This window comes from Podarcis muralis, chromosome 3, assembly GCF_964188315.1.
Source record: "Podarcis muralis chromosome 3, rPodMur119.hap1.1, whole genome shotgun sequence".
In the NCBI taxonomy this organism is placed as follows: domain Eukaryota; kingdom Metazoa; phylum Chordata; class Lepidosauria; order Squamata; family Lacertidae; genus Podarcis; species Podarcis muralis.
In genome coordinates, this window is record NC_135657.1 from 87950410 (window position 1) to 87964656 (window position 14247).

At 44.7% G+C, this 14247-nt stretch overlaps 1 long non-coding RNA gene across 2 annotated transcripts in view; it reads right to left on the reverse strand.

The window, feature by feature from the left end:
* Positions 1 to 14247, reverse strand: part of LOC114593847 (uncharacterized) — a 196991-nt gene that overhangs the window by 122651 nt on the left and 60093 nt on the right. Inside the window, exons 6-7 of one of the 2 annotated variants that reach the window (XR_013392348.1) lie at positions 3357 to 3480; positions 2376 to 2522 (exon numbers count right to left, since the gene is read on the reverse strand). This is a non-coding gene — a long non-coding RNA (uncharacterized LOC114593847). The remainder of the gene's footprint in view (positions 1 to 2375; positions 2523 to 3356; positions 3481 to 14247) is intronic. The other variant, XR_013392349.1, reaches the window with a different exon arrangement.

The following is a 14247-nucleotide window of genomic DNA, read 5'->3' on the forward strand; positions in this document are numbered from 1 at the left end:
TAAGTATGCAGCTCAAAACTGAAATAAAACACTAGCAGAATATTGGTTGGACAAACCCTAACCCTACACTTAATCCAAGCAAACTTACTCTCCAAGGTCACCTCTGGTGAAGGCAGGTTCAGGTATCAGTTGCAGGTTGAGAGGTTCATAAGGGACAAAGAACTGCATGGCTACAGCCCATTTTTAAGAGTTTAGGACCCAAGTTAGAATTTGACCGTTTCTAGTCAATTAGAGCCATGGGGGTGCTAGGGAGGATGGTAGGCGCCTCCTGGGACAGAGGAAGATGGTTATCTTGGATGGAAATTGCCACTAGATTTTCCCCTCTTCTAGGCAGGCTTAATCAGTAACCTTGATGTGACTTCTTTGCTTATCCATGATGGAGTGCTAGGTAATCTTAAAATCACAGATTGGCGGGTAGTATTATTGCACCACATGAGTCACACTAAAACTGCAGACCTAACCCCAGTTACCTGGGAGTAAGCTCCACTTAATAGGATTTACTTCTGAGTAAATAGTATAGTTAAGACTGCTGCAGCCTGAGCTATTTGGAGAAGGACTGAAGTTGGCTCAGCTGGACAATCTCAAACAATTGGAATAATCCAGCAACTTCTCAGCCATACAAATATGGAAAGAGGGGGTAGGGAAAAGATATAGCCACCCAGAGACTCCCATGTACGCTTCCCTAAATCATTTAGATATCCCATTCGCCTCAGTAAATGGGAGGATTCATTCTGTGATTACAAAGGAAAGCACAAGCTTCTTTCACTGAAGTGAAGGAGGTAGCCTCTGTGGTCAGGAGAGCTGAACCACTGTGTCTACAGCAAATCACAGAATAGTGGGATATGGATTTCATGCTTGGCATACTTCCTTTGATAACTCATTTTGTCTGATAGGCACATATAGTGTCATAAATTCTTTGTCATAAAAGAAGTTTCATTTTAGGGTTTTTTTTGGCAAAGTGGGCAGGGGGGGGGGAGCTAAAAACCTCCCAGATTATTTTTTTCTAGAATTGCACTGTTAGGCATAGCTCTCACAAAGAGAAGACGACAGCATAAACTTGTTTCTCAACTGAATCACTAAAGACTACCAATGAGAGCTCACGTAACTGAACGTTCCTCCATTAAAGAAAGGAAACGAGAGCAGGAACCATGCACATAGAAAATTTGCCATCTCCTGTTCTGTATCCTGATCAAAATTAGGAATACAGTTGGATGGTGTGTGTGTGTGTTTTTTGGGGGGCACACAAAATTGGTTCAATTTATATGCAAATTTTGTGTGTGCGCGCGCATGCATGTTTAAAATGGAGAAACTAGGATCACTGAGCACACAAAGAACTGACCCAGAGAACAGAAATAGGTTGACCTTCCCATCCCTAATGGGCATGATGGGAAAACAGAGCTGTTCACACATTACATCCAAGGAGTACACAGTTTGGGGCTAGGACTACGGGAGTCAAAAAGGAGACTGTACAATCAATGGCTCTCGTTTGCATTCATTAAAAACAACAAGCATTTGAGGAAACAGAGCTGATAATAAACAGCCTGTGTGGTGCATCCATAAATAAATTAGAGCCACCTCAAAAGACTTCTCTAGTTTATACCAGAGTATTTTACTGCAAGCCTTTAGCTTTGACAAATATTCACACTTAGGTGGCAAAAAGCCCTCTGACACTTACTTTCTCTTACTCTGAACTGCGGCTCTTGAGCCCCAGAATGTTAAATCCATTCTTTCATTTGGGAACAAAAGCCCTGCTCTATTCTGTTACCCTTATTTAAAATCCGTACCACAGAACTAATTCAATTATGCCATAATACTCAGTTGTCACATTAGTCCCTCGTATTTCGGAAATTCTTGCATTTTTCACAGCTAATTTGCTTCTCCAATTTCACAGAGGATTCAAGTAATAGTGCAGCTTCAATTGTTCATTGCAAGCACTGGGGAATAAAACCCTAAAAGGATTGCCTTCACATCACTTCCAGAAGAGACTGAAAATTGCTCCACAATGTTTGCCTCTTGCGTTTGGCGGTGGAAGATAATGCACTTCCATCCAAGCTGTTAGGCTGGCTACAAAAGCACTACATCTGGCATAGCAACCCTTAAAAAAAACAAAATCCATTTTCGTGCATTTTTAGGGAAGTTGGAGAAAAGCAAGAGCTCCAAAGGTCTCCAGCATCAAGCAACGTGGAGTGCTTTTACATGCAAACACAGATTACTCTGTACCTCACAATGTCAAAACAGCAAACCCAAAACAAACCTAAAATGAAACTTAGATTCACAAGGTGCCTGAGGGCTTTCTTCTATGCACTTATAAACTAGGAACACAGCAGGAAGGTGCAGGAAGTGTAGCTGCCTAAAGTTTCATACCAACTACTTACCCCAAAGCCCGAGTCCAGAGCCAACCCACGACATTTCGCAGTCTGAGGTAAGGGACAAGGTGGCATCTCCCATTCCACGCATAGAAGCTGACTGAATCTTGCTTCGAGACCAGAGGGCGGAGGGGGAAACAGCATCCACTACCACACCTGAGGACATAGGCTACTTCAGGCACGCAATGTGACACACGTAGCTCTGTATTCCAACATCTTGCTGCAGTTGCTGCTCACTCTTTTCTTTTATTAATTTACAATTGTTGCTCACTCTCAAGAACCTGCTGCCAGAAGCAACCACACCTCTTTACTAGCCCTGTTAGAGAAGCCCTATTATGAGGCCCACTAGAGGCCGACTAAGGACTATCCATCCACCTTATAGCACAGAGCTGGCCAGAGGAAACATGGGGCTACTTGAGGCAATGAAATCAGCAGAGCACTCACAGTCCATTCAAAAGTCCTTGTGCCACATGGACTAGGTCAGTATACATTAGCAGCTGAGTTCAGCTTCTCCCCATACAAGCCCAACCACTGCTTAGGCCACACCTGCACCATAAATATTACACACACTCATACCCCAAAGAATCCTGGGAAGTGTAGCTTGTTAAGGGTGCTGGGAGTTGTTGAGACACAGAGCTACAATTCACAGAGTTCCCTAGGAAGAGGGATTGATTGTTAAACCCCCTCTGCTAATTGTAAGTATGTGAGGGGAATAGGGGATCTCTTAACAACTCTCAACACCCTTAACAAATTAGGGTTCCTGGTTTTTTTGGGAGGATGCCATAATTGTTAAAGTGCTATTATAATAGTGCTTTGAATACATTGTGTGGATGTAGCCTGAAACTTCTGCACTGTGATCACTGCTCCACATGCTCTCAGCATCTGAATTGGAAACACCTGTGCCAATGAGCAATTGCTCCACCTTGCTGATATTGCGAGTTGGAGCAGTCCTTGTCTCTGGGGCTCTCCAAAGAAGATGCAGCATCCTACCCTGTCCAGAAGAAACTTCCTATGGCCGATGAGTGGCCCTGTGGACTCTGTTCCATTTCTGTTGGTTGCTTTTAATTTGTACCGCTGGTTTTTCAAGGACTGGAAAGCAGGTGAAAGCATGATTCTGAAAGGGGGGGGTGGTCAGAGAAGAAAGGGTTAAACAACACACCTGCATGCCCCAACTGCTATTGTTTCTCCTCTCAAACTTCCAGCTTTCATCATTAAACACATACACTATTGCAATGTTGTTAACATCAGCTCCACTCACAGTGTAACACTGAGTTTGGCTTTAAGTGGCCTTTTGAAATATTCTACAGGGTAACTAAAACGCCTTCACATTTGTAAAAAATATAAACACAAAAAAACCCTGATGGCAACATAGAACATATTTTGATAAAAGAACAAGCTTCACCTACTTTTATTCTAATACAGTATTTATTTTAAAACTCCCCAATGCTATAGCCAGATACCATTAGCATTACGACCCTTGGTCATGAATTGTGCTCCCGTGCCTTTAATAGTTGTTTGGCAAATAGATATTCAAAAGGCAAGACAGGAGCCTCTCTTGGTCCTCCTGGAGATCCCATGGACCAAAGATAGGACCTTCTGTGTGCAAAGGAGATGTCCCACCCTGAGCTGCTGCCTCCGGTACTGGAGATAATAGCTCTGGAGTCATTGGTTATCTTAGGTTCAACTTTGAATCCACTGCAGAATGTAATTTCATGAGATTTTGCTCCCTTCTGTTGCAACGAGAGCAACAAGCCAGGTCTAGTCATCCTCAGGAAATTAAGTTTGTGAAATTAACTGCAAAGCTGGAATTGCCTGTTCAGGAATCTCTATGGGCTTCAGGGGCAGTTTTATTCTTGACCAATTAATTATCTCATTGAGGAAGGCTTACCAAATGCAAACAGTAATAAAATATAAATAATAGGATAGGTTTTAATTGATTCCCACCGTAAACTTGAGGGGTGGTGGTGGAATGCTTTCATGGATGCTATTCTGAAGAAAAAGAATAATTGGCTCATTAACCATAGCTGTATCAACTTGTTCTCATTAGGAAGGTCAAACAAATAAAAAGAAGTAGTTCTGAGGAGCACACCGTTCTACATAAAAGAGGGCAAAAGTTCTACAATTTCAGTCAAAGGGCTCATGTAGGACATAGGCGCTTCCTGTGTTGTTTTAGCACTGAAGCGGGGTATTTGTGGCAAGCAGTTGCAGGGGTGGCCCAAGGCATCTCAGGTGCTGGGGGGGGGGGTGGAATCCCCACCACCACCTTCATAACAAGCCATACCTACTGAAATCCCTTCTTTTTCTAACTATTAAAGGTGCAGGAGTGCTGCCCTCTCCATCAAGGATGCAGAAGCCCTTGTCCATTTTTTAAAAACTTGGATACCCTACTCTCCACTGTCCTGGGTTCTAGGGACAGCAGCACTGCCAGCTTTGGGGGCACTAGAGACTTAATGCAACTGTGCAATACTGTAAGCGGGGGTGGGGGAATCCCACCCTTCTATATGGGCTCTATACCAGCTAGAGACAAAGGCAAAATGAATGGGACCAGAGTCAAAAAAATTATAACAGATGGAACAAGCGATGGGTGGAGCAAGGGAACAATGGGTGGACCTCTGTACAGTAGACCACATTCCATCTATAAGAAGGTCAAATGTTCCTGTATCCCCAATCTTTATCCTAATGAGCAATAAGTATTATCCTACAGGACGGGGTGTGGCCTGAAGAGGAGAGAATCACAGTGGTGGCCAAATTGGGCCCTCCAGCTGTTTTTGGACTACAACTCCCATCATCCCTAGCTAACAGGACCACTGGTCAGGGATGATGGGAACTGTAGTCCAAAAACAGCTGGAGGGCCAAGTTTGGCCACCACTGACTTAGGAAGAGACCTGGGAGCTGCATTCAACTCCCAGGAGCCTGAGGTTCCCCAACTCTGCTATAACCAAACAGGCACTCTGACAAGGCAGGTCCCAAGGTGCAATTCTCTAGGCTGCACCCCTTGCTTCCCTCTAACTCCAGCTTAAAATGTTCAGTTCCCTTCTTCCATGACTTCACCTTCTCCAAGCTGTCAGGGGTATCTAATTCAAAAGCAAAGAGGGATCCCCAGCCAGTAGCAGCCTAACAATTAGTGATGAAGCATTAACCCTCCACCCTGGGCTGTTAACCAGCAATCCACCCAACACAGGAAGGATCAGCAATGATAACTCTTGTTGCAAGACCCTTTCATAGGCTCCATTTCTATGGTGCTTGTGTTATGGTGTAACAGAAGGGCCAACACCTCAGGCAGAAATACTGCCTGATCATTCACCTCCCTGATGCAAACAGTAAAAAGAAAGAAAGAAAACAATCTTTCTTTTCTTTTTAGCTGGATGCCTGTGCCATATACCTGGCCAACAGAATAAACAGCAGTCACTAACCATGCCATGTTGAAAAGAATGGCAGTTAATCCAAGAGACACCTGCAGATGTTCATTTCACCAGGAAACCCTGCAATATATCTTTGGAGGGTGTCTGAATTCGTCTTTTATTTATGAGTGTAGTGTCTCTTTGCTTGCTTGGGTCATTATTTTCGGTGTACATTTTACAGTCTGTTTTTGCAGATTGTTTGTGTATAGCCAGGGCACTCAAGCTGAGTTATGTGGTGCTGTGTAAAAGGCTTCCCACAAATATTTTGCAGCGACTACCTAAGGGAGGAAGAGAATGTTCAAAAGAACAGGCAGGAGAGAACCAAAGTTAAAGATCAGTCGGAATCAAAGGCAATGGGCACAAAGTTACTCAACTGTTATTCGTGGTATATGAGACGCAAGGTCCTTTACACGCCTCTCCAATGTACCCTCAAAGCAATATGCTTGAAGTTTCAATTGAACACATGTGGAACTGAGCCTGGGAGAGTAATTTGCCCAAGGCCTGTCAGGAAGTCTAAAGCTAAGTGGGATTTGAAGTCAGGCTGCTAAGTCTGTGTCTACAAACATGTTGTCCTCTGTCTTTCCACAAGACACACACAACCACAAACCCCTTTTCACCTAACATGACAAAATAACATAAAATGAGGGATTCATAGAATTCCAGAAACAGACACACAGAACCTTTCTACATAATGTTTTCAGTTCAGAAGTTGGATAGTTGAAGCAATTCACCATTTCAGGAATGAGGGCTCCCATCAAAAAGTTCAGAGGGTGAGGGAAATAACAGTATATGTTTGGGGAAACCTGCAATGTTTCTCCTGGGAGAAAGTCCCACTATTTTGTTTCCACTAGGAACAATACAGGGGGCGGGGATCACAGCAAGGTTGTCCAATACAAAGTTGACTGTTTTTGTGAGCACAACATCTTGTAAACCAGTCACTTCCTTCTTCCCACATATATTTGCATTGTTGCAGCCACTGGCTCTAACTAGCAAACAGCTACTGTTCATTCCATTAAGCTAATTCAAAGAGATGCCTATCAACCAACTTGCCCACATCTTGATCTATTTCTTAGGGAAATATTCCTAAGCTGTTTTTCCACTAACTTTTGGGGACATAAGGCCAATCTAGTTGCGCAACAAAGAACTCACTGCCTAGTAACATTTGCATTAGTATTTATGTTGAAGCAGATCATGGAAGACCCATAGCTCAGTATATACATTCATGCAGAAGGTTCCATGTTTAATCCCTCGCAGCATCTCCAGTTAAAAGGATCAGATAATAGGTGATGTGAAAAATCTGTCTAAGACCTTAGAGAACCACTGTCAAAACAGACAAATAGTAAAAGTTAGTTTCCTATGCTGCTGTCATGGAAAGGTGTTGAGGGATATACTAGTATATCATATGGTATGTTGAGGGTGTCTTTTTGAAGCAATTCTCATTGTTGTCACTCAGACAAACAACCTTCAGCTATCATAGCAGATTGTCTTATGCACTATGACACACCCCTCCTTAATAACTCTGTGGTTCATGATCTTATAATCAACAGTGTTCACTGGAGACTCTGGGTTTTAACATTTTCCAGCTGGTGGTGGTTCTGGGTATGTTTCCATTGACTCCGTGTGTATGTAAACATGCCCGTATGTTGAAATAGTCTGGGAAGGTGTAGCAGCTTCTGTGAGGTTTCCTGTGTTCTGGCTTAGTAACAAATGGAGTTTAAGAGCATGCTCTCCTGGACCAACCCCAGCTGCTCGTTCACACTGCTTCGGTGATGACCATCATTCATGGGTTACGTTGCATCATCAAGGCTGATGCTCCTCCTTGTCATTTTGTTCACTAGTGGCTGGTCTGGTGCCTTGGCACCCAGGGGCCCAAAGATATCACTAGAAGGTCTCGGGTTGCCTCTGCTCCAGTGGCAAGAATGCATGGCAGAAAGGTGAGATGGTCATAAACAGTATGTGAAAAAATGAAGGCACACGCATTTGGAAGAGTTGTGAATAGCAATTCACACACACACACACACAATGAATTTGGTTACAATGTAAGGCGCGATGTGCACTGATGGCAAAGCAACAAGTATATGGAATACAAATGCATGATCAGGTACATATGCTGTCAGGGAAATAAGTAGTCTCAGAAGAAGCTATAGGAACCTCCAGAAAGTTCAAATGGGGGTGGTCAGTGATATTTTAATAAACTGCTAATTGCCTATGATATGGAAAATTGTGGTGGAGTTCCAGATTTAGTGGCATGTCTAACCTGTGGGGCTGCTTGAAAACAGCTGTCACTTTTTGAGGAAGGAATCCAGCCAATTTCCCCATTCATTTGTTGCCAAATGCTCCAAATCCCCAGCCAGTTCCGTGCAATGACTGGCAGGTCACAGGAAGGAAAGCCAACTGGCTGCCGTACACGATTTTTAAAATCCCAGCATTTACTGCCGTCTTACTCTCTTTGCCCTACAATGAAGGATGTCAGTCTAGCCGTGCTTTAACATTGTGATTGTTTTTTAACTGTTCAGTTTACAGCTGTCGTCTTCTATCAGGGAAAAAAATATCAAAGAGGTCAAAAGTCTCTGGTAGCCATTACTGCAGGCGGAGAAGAGCAACCTGTCCTGTCTCCCACCCAACACATGCAGACAGAGGCTCCTACTTGTAAGTAAGGAAGTGATCTTTATTCAGGCAAGTAATAGCACAGTCATGGCAGCAGACTCAATGTTCAGGAGTTCAAGAGCAGGGCAAGAAGTTGAGAACTAGATGGAAGCCATGAAGACGTCCCAACAAGTTTCCCCACCTCTCCCACCAGCTTTTAAATATGAAGTGTGGCATGCTCGTTTGCAAGACTCTCTTGGGAATGTCAAGACTGCAGGTGCAAACCTCTGACCAGGTGGGTGGGTCTTCTTCTATTCACGAAGGTAGACCTTCATTCTAGGCAACAAGGCTACACCCTCCTGTTCAGTCATTGCTACCTACCTGTGATGGCCTGGGATTCCGATTCGGAGGATGAAACAGAGGAATCCCAGCCTGCACAGGAGTCCCCGCCTCCAGGGCCGGCTGAACTGGGGCAAGGCCTAGATGCTGAAGAGCCTGCACCTGTGGCAGTGCATCAGGAGCTGGCCCCAGGTGAAGCCCTTCTGGCCCCAGAGGGGCTTGATGACTCAGTGGCCACAGGTGAGCCTCCTCCAGGGCCCAGTAACCCTTCGGCCTCTCCTGATCTGCAGAGGCTTAGGGCAGAGAGGCGAAGGGAACTGGTTGCCCCCAGGAGGAGTGCTCGCCTTAAGGCCAGAGGAGGCGGGGCTCCTGGGGGCCGGGACCGCCCCTGGCCTTAGAAGAGGATAAAAGCCCAGTCAGCCCGGCCCCAGGTTGCGGGAGCAACGTCGTTGTTGGCTTCGGACCTTCCTGTGTTCCTGATCCCTGCTCGGCCTCCTGTTCCTGACTATCCGGTACTCCTGTTCCCTGCTCGGCTTCCTGTTCCTGACTATCCGGTACTCCTGTTCCCTGCTCGGCCTCCTGTTCCCGACCATCCGGTGTTCCTGTTCCCTGCTCAGCCTTCTGTTCCAGCGTTCCTGTTCCCCGCCCGGCTCTCTGCATCGGACCTCGCCCCTCTTCGTGTGGACTCTGCTACACCCACGGTACCTTACCCCCGGGACCAGCACACTACCTCCCTGCCACTGCCAGTCAGCCTCCCTGGCCCCATTGGCTGAACAAAACTCTCTCCAGCCTCCACCGAGGCTCTCCACTCTGCAGAATATTGGAGAAGAGAGCCATTGTCCCTTCTCCTCCTTCCAAAGCAGCTGAAGTTAGTGTGAAAAGGGAGAATTCCCCGCTCCTCCAACTTTGTTGTTGTTGTTGTTTAGTCGTTTAGTCGTGTCCGACTCTTCGTGACCCCATGGACCAGAGCACGCCAGGCCCTCCTGTCTTCCACTGCCTCCTGCAGTTTGGTCAGACTCATGTTTGTAGCTTCGAGGACACTGTCCAACCATCTCGTCCTCTGTCATCCCCATCTCCTTGTGTCCTCCATCTTTCCCAACATCAGGGTCTTTTCCAGGGAGTCTTCTCTTCTCATGAGGTGGCCAAAGTATTGGAGCCTCAGCTTCACAATCTGTCCTTCCAGTGAGCACTCAGGGCTAATTTCCTTAAGAATGGATGCGTTTGATCTTCTTGCACTCCATGGGACACTCAAGAGTCTCCTCCAGCACCATAATTCAAAAGCATCAATTCTTCGGTGATCAGCCTTCTTTATGGTCCAGCTTTCACTTCCATACATCACTAATGGGAAAACCATGGCTTTAACTATACGGACCTTTGTTGGCAAGGTGATGTCTCTGCTTTTTAAGATTTAAGAACTTAGGTTCCCGTAACTCCCTCCGATTCTTCCTTTTCCACCTCCTGTATCAATGTCTGCCAACCCAAGCACAGCCCCAACAATGCTCCAGGGCTCATGACACAACCCTTTTCTTTCAACACTCTCAAGGCATTTGACCATTGCTCTGTAGACAGATAATCTGACTGGCTCCTTTGTCCTTAACCCTTGGTTTTACTTAGACATGGGTACTGTTCATTATCTTACATTCTTATCACCATTCCCCCCTCCCCCGATCCTTAGTGCTACCTTTGTGCTCTACAAGTCAGCTGCATTGGTCATGATCAAGTTGCTACTGTGTTCTGTTACAAAATTATATATAACACCCTGTCCGTTTTTGTCCATGTTTTCATTGTTACAGATTGTGGTAATTTTTGTCCTAGATAGAGCTGTTCCAACTCATCTCTGCATTTACGGCTCACTCTCTTTCTCCAGATGAAGTATATGTCCTCTGCCTCGCACATTACTTTCGCGACAAGGGATTAGCTATTTCTGGAAACTGCTCCGTTCCCTGGCTCAACTAGTCTTTTGTAGTTCAGGCTGCATCTCCCCCTACAGCTATTTATACTGTTCTGATATATATGACTTCCTGAAGGCAAAGGAGACAGCTGCCACAGGTGTCAAAACCACCACAAAGATTCCATAGGTCATTGGTCTTCATGTGATTTTGTTGGTTCTTTTACTAAAAGGGGGGGGGGGAGGTAGAGGGTGCAAAGAGGATGCCATGACAAGAGGATTTTGTTTGGAACATTTCACAGTTGTAATTACATTGCCCAAGAAGAGAGTTACAGATTATGCAGCTCATAATACCATGGTGTAGGTAAAGATTTCCCTCCTCTAAGACCAGTAACACATGGTCGCTCTTGGTTTTACTGATGACTGATTGCTTAGGCAGCAAACAAAGACTCAAAGCTCACCTTCCACATGGATAACAATATAAACAAGGTTCTTGCCCTTGTTTCATTCATGTGCAGATTTCACACCCACTTCCGATGGAGGGTGGCCGGATCTTGGCAAAGTAAATAAAGCCCAGACATTTATTGAGAGAGGATGAGAAAATGAGACACATAGAATAAAACTATTTTATTTTCTTTCCTGAGAAAGGGAGAGAGTAAAACTGGAAACTTTCAGGCTATGAGAAGTTTTGACCAGAAAAATTGCTAGGCAAAAGACCAGGCAACCAGAACCTGAACACCCAGGTCAGCTACAGCTAGGAATGGGGGAATCTGGGTTTGCAGATTTTTGGGAAGGTGTGTGAAAAATATCCTAATGAAACATCATCCACATTTTAGTGTGAATTTCCCCTAATAAACACATTTTGTATTCAGTTTTGCCTAATATAGACATTTTTGCAAAGCAATTTCCCCTATATAATGCATTTTCACCAATATATACATGCATCACTCTGGTATATGCATTTATATACATAACGTGGCTGCATAACTGCTCTGCAACATCTGGAGAAGTATGAAGATTCAAGGATGACGTTTCAAGCCATTTGAGTTTGCATATTGTTTCAGAAAGTGCAGAGCAGGTAGGTTTGCCTTTAAATGCAACTTGAATCAGAGTTCTCCCCCATCCACTGCAACCAGTTAGTGAGCAATCTACTCTATGGTGCTACAAACATGTTTGTTTGTTTTTTCAGTCACAAGCTCAGGCAGTGAGTGCCACTCGGATTGTAGCCAAAACGGGGCCACCCCAAGGTTTAAAGGTAGTGCAAAAATATTTTTTAAAAACCTAAGGGGACAAACTTGGTAGGTGGAGGATCTAAAATTAACAGCAGGGCAGTTGTTTTAAAGGTAATGTTGGAATTAGACTGATAAAAAGCTCATCCTATCATACCGAGTGAAAGTGCTTGCTTCCATTGATTACAAAGTGACAAATCCTCTTAAAATCCCAGCAGGATCCTAACCAATTTATGGACACCACATCTCAAAGGTCAATCGCCAAAGGACATTCGGAGAGCAGTGCAGTTACCATATTGAATGTCCTTTTCAATACAAAGAGCAACTGTAATTGCTATTGGCTCTGTAGGGGGGAGAATTCGCATTATGCCTGTGAGCCGCAAAGCATCCCTCAGCAACACCGTTGCCATGTTACAGGAAGACAAGGAGGAGGCAGCTTCACGGATACAAAGGGTTTTTGTTCTTCAAGCAACAAGTCCCCATTTTAGCACCTGGTCTCCTTAAGAAACAGTCAGGGCCTAAGCACCAGGCAAAGCCTACCTAGGCAGATGCCTTTTCTGGGCTCTTATACCTATCTCTGAGACTCAGAATGGAGTGGTGGGCAGCTGGACTGCCACCATTTTAAACTCCCCACAGTGTGCCCTGGAAGGATGTTACATTGGGCCATTATTAGAATAATTAGATAATTAGAATAGTCACAGGTGCCTGTCACAGAGCATGATGGTGGTGGTGCTTGAGGGGACCCATAGAAAGCATTTTGCCAGGCTATTATCACACCTAAAGCTAGCCCTGTGAGAGACATTGTCTAAGATGGAGTATATCTATAAATGCTACATTACACTGATTTGGGAACAACAGCTGGAGGTCCATGAATCAAATCTAGCCCAAGAGGTGCCCTCTCCCCTTTAAAGTTACCTAGACAGATACCCAAAATACTGTAGGAAAATGTATTTTAATTTATTTTGCTGTCAACTGCCCAGTCAATAGAGCATTAGACTCTTAATATCAGGGTCATGGGTTTCGATCCTCACATTGGATGAAAGATTTCTGTACTGCAGGGGGTTAGACTAGATGGTCCTCATGGCCCCTTCCAACTCTATACTTCTATGACAGAAAGCCATTTTGGAAGCTGGGAACTAGGCACTGGCTGAGAGGTCACCATGTGCTTTGGTCTTCTGGTCTGAAAGCAGGCTCCTTACTAAACTACTTGCTGACAGAGAGATAAATGCCTTCCTGGAGGCTGCAAGAGCAACTCTCAGTGTGCGCCCAATTCAAAGCGATTACCAACCAAATTAAAATAAATGAGCAAACAAAATAATCAGCGTTTTCAGAAACTGCTACCAGGCAACCCTTCCCTCACATCACATCCTTTAGCACTATGTAACATAGATTCAATAAAAAAAATAACCCCCCTCCCCTGCACCCCAGCTGTAGCAGTCAGGATTGCAAAAACTTGCCGCAATTTGTAAGAGAGACAGATTTAGGGAATTGCATAAAAGCTTCAAATTAACCAGCCATTTTTATTTATTCATCGAAAATTGGAAATGACCACGTATGCCCAATATCTGAACAAGAAGATATAATTGGGGGGGGGGGGTGAGGTAGGGAACAAAACTTCACCTTCACAAAAATGAACCTCTAAAACATCCCTAGGGTACATATATACCATACATTTAAAACACATTCTCACTCCCCCCAAGGGGGTGGAAATGGGGTCAGGGATGGAACAGGTCTATATGTGAGCACTGATACGGGCAGTGATCCACAACGCAACCCCTGCACAAACGGGGAGTTGCCTATAGTTCTACATGAATGTGCCAACCGCTCAAGAATTTCTGCTTCAACAACGGAGCATTCTGCCCCTCTCTTCTGCCCGCGCACCCTTAAATCTGTTCTGATACTTTGAAGCCAATGTGAGGGAAGCGTGGGATATGCACAGGGAAAGGAAGTTCGCTTGTGCAAGCGTAAACCCTTGCACCAACTGAACGAGGGCACCGGATGCCGCCCTTTGCCATGGCATCTTTGAATGTGAGAAGAATGAGGTGGATTTAGATGGGGCCACCAATAAGAAAATTGCAGTAGCTCCCAGTGGATTTATAAAAGGGGCCAACATGCCACTTAATAGATCATCTAAATACCTTTATTAAATAATGGGAAGAATTCAAATGTAACTTGAGACTGTCACCATCACTCACTTTATGCAAAAGCCTGTAGAATACCCTGAAAAGCTCAATGGAAGGGAATCCACCTTGCATGCCAGAGGTCCCAGAGTTCCATCCCCACCATCTCCAGGTAGGGCTTAGAATGTCCCCTGCCTGAAAGCCACTGTAGACAATATTGAGCTTGATGGACCAATGGTCTGACTCAGCAGCTTCCTATGTTCTTATGTAACCAAAGCAATAGGAGTGGCTCCAGTTAGAAGCACAAAATGGAAGTGC